The sequence below is a fragment of the Chrysochloris asiatica genome, unplaced genomic scaffold, assembly GCF_000296735.1.
Source record: "Chrysochloris asiatica unplaced genomic scaffold, ChrAsi1.0 scaffold00323, whole genome shotgun sequence".
Lineage (NCBI taxonomy): Eukaryota > Metazoa > Chordata > Mammalia > Afrosoricida > Chrysochloridae > Chrysochloris > Chrysochloris asiatica.
Genome location: NW_006408841.1, coordinates 1,043,388 through 1,049,980, shown reverse-complemented (window position 1 = coordinate 1,049,980; position 6,593 = coordinate 1,043,388).

The window sequence follows — 6,593 nt, the reverse complement described above, 5'->3', positions numbered from 1 at the left end:
AGTGAGGTTGGCCCAGGATCGGACATTGTTTCATTCTGCTGTGCATGGGGTCGCTATGAGTTGGTTCTGACTCAATGGCACCTGACAACAACAATAGTGGTCAAAACATCCTGGTACTGATACAGTGAAAGATACATACATTAATGAAACAGAATTGATAACTCAGAGGTAAATCTATCCACATACAGTCAACTGATCTTTAACATAGGGCCTAGACATATTAAATGGGTATTTACCTTTGCTGTAAACACACCTCTGAATGTGGTGAAGAATATGAATGGAGAATGTTGCTGTTGTCAAGTGCCATCAAGTCGATTCTGACCCATAGCAACCCTGTATAGAGTTCCCAAGGAGCAGCTGGTGAACTTGAACTGCCAACCTTGCAGTTCAAATGGCTTTGCAGTCTGGCACATTAACCCACAGTGCCACACCAGTATACAGCAGGCAAAATGATGAAAACTTCTTGTCACTGTTGTTATTCTTAGGTGCTGTCAAGTTGGTTATGACCCATAGTGACCCTATGTACAACAGAATGAAACACCACTTGGTCTTGTGCCATCCTTACAATTGCTGCTACACTTGAGCCCATTCCTGCTGCCACTGTGCCAATCCATCTTGTTGGTGTCTACCTCTTTTTTGCTGACCCTCCACTTTACCAATCATGATGTCCTTTTCCAGGAACTGGTTCCTCCTGATAATATGCCTGAATTATGAGACATGAAGTCTGGCCATCTTAGATATTATTAAACACCTCAAGGCAATGAATAGCTGGAACTGGGGGCTCAGGACCAGTCTCAAGGGACACCATGGTCAATTGACATAAAATAGTTCCTAAAGACAGTGTTCCATAGCCTACTTTGGTGAGTAATATCTGGGATCTTAAAAGCTCATGAATGGCCAGGAAAGGTGCAAATACTGATCATTCCACATGCATAAATAAGAAAGAAGAGTGATGAAAATTTCTTGGTATCAACTCATCCAATTGACCAGTTGAACATGTTTAGAAGAATTAAATGGTGTCCAGCTGCCACTACCAACTGCTCTGAAAGGGATCACATTAGAAGATTCCAGTTCGAGTAGGAGAAAATGTGGAATGAAATTCAAAATTATTTTCAAAAAGACCAGGTTTACTGGTCAGAAAGAGACTGGAGGAACTCAAGACTATGGTCCTCAGCTACCTTTCAGGTCTGCAAAGAACTCGCCTTCATGGCCCAATATTCAGTCAAGCAGTAGAAAGGTATATAAGGGGACACAACACTAGTAAGGTATGTTCAAAAGGGCAACATTTACCTAAGAACAAAGTTGTGAAGTGATGAGAAGGTGGGTAGAATGGAAATAGGAACCAATCCTAGGAAATGGGATAAATGTATTGCAATCATTGAGATGAAACAATGTGTATGATTGCTGAGATATAAAACTGATGATCTTGTCTGTAAACCTTTAACATTAAATAACAAAAAAATAATAATAATAAGGGAATTTTTCCATGTGAACCCAAATATGAATAAAATTTGGTCCCTGTATTAAAGGGAAAAAAAAATAATGAATTGAACAAAAATGACCAAAGACCAGACAATTTGTGGGATGACATCAAACACATCATACATGAAGTAAGCAAAAGTTCATTAAAAAGACAGGAAAAATCAAAATGATTATCAGAAGATACTGAAACTTGCTCATGAATGCAGAGCAGCTAAAGTGAATGGAAGAAATGATGTAGTAAAAGAACACAATACTTTAAAGGGCAACACAAGAAGACAAAGTAAATTATTATAATAAAATGTGCATAGACCTGGAGTTAGAAAGAACTGAAGAAAAAACCCAATCTTTGAGTTTTAATATTGAAGGATTTGGGGGTAAAATGTTCAACAGGAACATTACAACAATACAGGAAGCATCAAAAGAAGATGGAAGGAATACACAGTTACTGTATCAAAAAGAATTAGTCAATGCTCAGCCGTTTCAAGAGGTAACACATGATCAAGCACTGAAAGTATTGAAGAAAAAAATCCAATCTATACTGAAGGCACTGAGGTAAAACAAGGATCCAGGAACTGGCAGAATACCAATAGAAATGTTTCAATAAACTTGTTGAAACCTTGAAAGCACTCATTAGTCTATGCCAAGAATTTTAGATCTGGCCAATCAACAGGAAGAGATCCATATTTGTGCCTATTCCAAAGAGAGGTGACCTTACAGAATTCAGAAATTATCTAACAATGTCATTAATATCACATGTTAGTAAAAATTTTGATGAAGGTAATTCCAAAAATAGTTGCAGCAGTACAACAATAGGGAGCTGCCAGAATTCAAGCTAGATTTGGAAGAGGACATGAAACAAGGGATAACATTGCTGACATTAACTGGATCTTGGTTGAAGGCAGAGAAGACCAGAAAGATGTTTACTTGTGTTTTATTGACTACGCAAAAGTATTTAACTGTATGGATCATAAAACTGCAAAGAATAGGAATTCCAGAACCCTTCACTGTGCTCATGAGGAAATTGTACATAGACCAACAGTCATGTGAACAAAGCAAGAGAATATGGCATGGTTTCAAATCAGGAAAGATATGCATCAGGGTTGTATCATTTCACCATACTTATTCAATCTGTATGCTGAGCAAATAATCTGAGAAACTGGACTATTTGGGAGGAACATAGCATCAAGATCATAGGAGGGCTCATTAACAACCTCCAATATGAAGATGACTTAAACTTGTTTGCTCGAAGCACATGCTGATGAAGATAAGACTACAGGCATCAAGTATGGATTACATCTCAATGTAGAAAAACAAAAATCCTCAAAACTGGATCAATAAATAACACTAAGATAAGGAGGGGGAGAGTTAAGTGTCAAGGATTTCATTTTATTAAGATTCACTATCAATATTCATGGAAGCAGCAGTCAAAAAATAAATAGCATATTGCATTGGGGAAATCTGCTGCAAAAGACATCTTCAGTGCTAAAAAGCAAAGATGTCAGTTTGAGCGATAGTATTTTCAATAGCCTTATATGGCATTGCAGGATAATGCATTAGAACATAAGGTCAGTTTGAACCACAAGGTCAGTGGTTCAAACCCACTAGCCACTCCTCAGAAACCTAATACAGGGTTGCTATGGGTAGGCACCAACTCGACGGCACTTAACAAAAACAATATGCATTTGAAAGTATGAAAAAGGAAGTCTAGCCATCCTGGCTTCTACGGAGTATTCTGGCTGAACACAGATCTTTGTGTTTCTTCCCAAAGAAATTGGTACTTTTAATAGTCTCCTCCAACACCATCACTCAAATGCATCAATTCTTCTATGTCTTCCTTACTTATTGTCTAACATTCATATGCATATGAAGCTGTTGAAAATACCATGGTTTGGTTCTGGCATATCTTAAAACTGACATCTTTGTCTTGACGATTTTAAAGAGGTCTTGTGCAGCAGATCTGCCTAATGCAATAAAGTTGTTTGATTTTTTTTGACCCTGCTTACATGAGTGTGGATGGTTGAACCAAGCAAAATTCAATCCATTTATCGTGATGTTATTTACTGGTCCAGTGGTGAGGATTTTTGTTTTCTTTACATCGCAGTGCAACCCATACTGAAGGCTTTGATCTTCATCAGTAAGTATTTTAAGTCCTCTTCACTTATAGCAAGCAAGGTTGTATCATCTGCGTAGCACAGGCTGTTAATTAGTCTTCCTCCAATCCTGCTGCCGTGTTCTTCTTCATATAATCCAGCTTCATGAATTATTTGTTCAGAAAACAGATTGAGTAAGTGTGTTGAAAGAATACAACCATTACATACACCTTTCCTGATTTTAAACCATTCAGTGCCCCCTTGTTCTGCTTGAATGACTGCCTCTTGGTCTATGTGCAGGCTCCTCACAAGCACAACTAAGTATCCTGGAATACTCATTCTCCACAATGTTGTGCATAGCTTGTCATGATCTACATTTGTGTAGTCAATAAAGCACACATAAACATCTTTCTGGTATTCTCTGGCTTTCAGCCAAGATCCATCTTACATCAGCAATGCTATCCCTCATTACACTTCCTTATCTGAATCTGGCCTGAACCCCTGGCAGCTCCCTGTCAATGTACTGTTGCAGCTGTTTTTTGATTAACATTAGCTAAATTTTACTTGCATGCAATATTAATGATATTGTCTGATGATTTCTGAATTCTGAATGATATTGTCTGATTATTTCTGGGTCACCTCTCTTTGGAATGGGCACAAATATGGATCTCTTCCAATTAGTTGGCCAAGCAGCCGTCTTCCAAATTTCTTGGCATAAATGAGTGAGTGCCTCCAGTGCTTCATCAGTTTGTTGAAAGATTTCAATTTGAATTCTATCAATTCCCAGCGTCTTGTTCTTTGCCAAAGTCTTTAGTACACCTAGGACTTCTTCCTTCAGTATCATTGTCTCTTGATCAAATGCTACCTCTTAAAATGGTTGAACATCTATCATTTCTTTTTTGGTAACGTGATTCTGTGTTTTCCTTCCATCTTCTTTGGATGCTTTCTGCATCATTCACTATTTTAACCATTGTTGTTGTTGTTGTTAGGTGCCATCGAGTCAGTACCAACTCATAGAGACCTTATGTACAACAGAATGAAACACTGCCCGGTCCTGGGCCAACCTCATAATTGTTGCTACCCTTGAGCCCATTATTGCTGCCATTTTGCCAATATATAATCCTTAAATACTGCAAGTCGCGGCCTGGTATTTTTCTTCAATTCTTTCAGCTTGAGAAATTCTGGGCATGTTCTTCCCTTTTAGTTTTCTACCTCCAAGTCGTTGCACATTTCATTATAATAGTTGAGTTTATCTTCCTGAGATGCCCTTTGAAATTTCTGTTCAGCTATTTTACTGAATAGAAATCTCATTTCTTGCATTTGCCTTAACATCTTTCCTCTGAAGAGCAAGTTTCAGAGTCTTTTCTGACATTCACTTTAGTCTTTTCCTTCTTCCTTGTTTTCTTGATGACCTTTTGCTTTCTTCCTGTATAATGCTCTTGATGTCATCTCATAACTCTTTGAGTCTTGGGTCATTCCTCAAATTTGTTCTTGAGATGATCTCTAAATTCAGTTGGACTATCTACAAGGTCAGTTTTTTGCTCTCTTGGACTTGTTTTAATTTTCTTCAGCTTCAGCCTGAACTTGCAATATGAGCAATTGATGGTCTTGTTCCACAGTCTGCGCTTGGTCTTGTTTTGGCTGATGATATGGAGCTTTTCCACCATCTATTTTCACAGATGTAGTCAATGTGATTTCTGTGTATTCCATGTCTTTTATGTTGTTTAAAAAGGTATTTGCAATGAACTCATTGGTCTCGAAAAATTAGACCATGTGATCTCCAGCATCATTTCTATCACCAAGGCCATATTTTCCAAGTACTGATCCTTCCTCTTTGCTTCCAACCTTTGCATTCCAATTGCCAGTATTTATCAACGCATCTTGATTGCATGTTTGATCAATTTCAAACTAAAGAAGTTGGTAGAATTCGTCAATTTCATCATCACTGGTTTTAGTGGTTGATGTGTAAATTTGAATAATAGTTGTATTGACAGGTTTTCTTTGTAGGCATATGGACGTCATCTTATCATAGACAGCACTGTACTTCAAGATAGGTCTTGAGATGAAAGTGATGCTATTTCTCTTCAATTTGTCCCAGCGTAGTAAACCATGTGCAGAAACTACGTGGGAGACCATGTCTGACTTCCCTGGCTTCACAAGCGGACAAGAGAACTAAACTCAAAATCAGCCCTAGGCCAATTCTTATGAAGTGCCGAGAGCCATCCCCGACATACTTATTTCAGGGGTTTTTCCGAAGGTGGGTGTGGACGTCGGCGATAAGGATTACACAGAGTCATGGATCATGATAAATTCAAAATCTTCTTATTACATGCTTTATTATTATTATTTCTATGGCTATTCTAATACTCTACTTCTCTCATTCTTTACTGTCCTGCTCATTCTTTACTCCCCTGCTCTCCTGCTCATCTCTTCTGCTTCCTTTCTCCCCTCCCCTGCTCCTGTTTTCCTTCTCTCCTCTCCTGCTCCCCTCCTGCTCATCTCTTCTGTTTCTTTTCTCCCTTCCCCTCCTTCCATTTCTTTACTGTCTCCTTCTCCACCTCATATTCCTTCTTCTCTCCCTACTTCTTTCTGCTTCTACTTACTTCTCTCATTCTTGCTTCTACATCTCTTACCTCTCTCCTTTTTTCTACTCCTTTCTTCTACCTTCCTCTACTTACTTTTACCTCTACTTCTTGCCTCTATTCTTACTTACCTCTACTTCTTTCTTCTACTTCTTCCCTTCCCCTTTGTTCTATCTTACAACCCCCTTATATACCATTTCAGAAAACATTGCATTCATAGTAATCAAGGTACAATCTATCTTGGGGCACATTCCTCATGGTTTACAATTCTTAAATTTACAACAGGAATGAGAAGTTACAGCAAAAGCATTATCTCAAGGCATAGGAGACATTCAGGCGCCTTGAAACCTTTTAGTTAAACATTTGTTCATACATAAATCTATTCTTTTCTCTGAGAAGCAAGTTAACCTTCACATATTTCTTAACCTTTGTCTGTTAA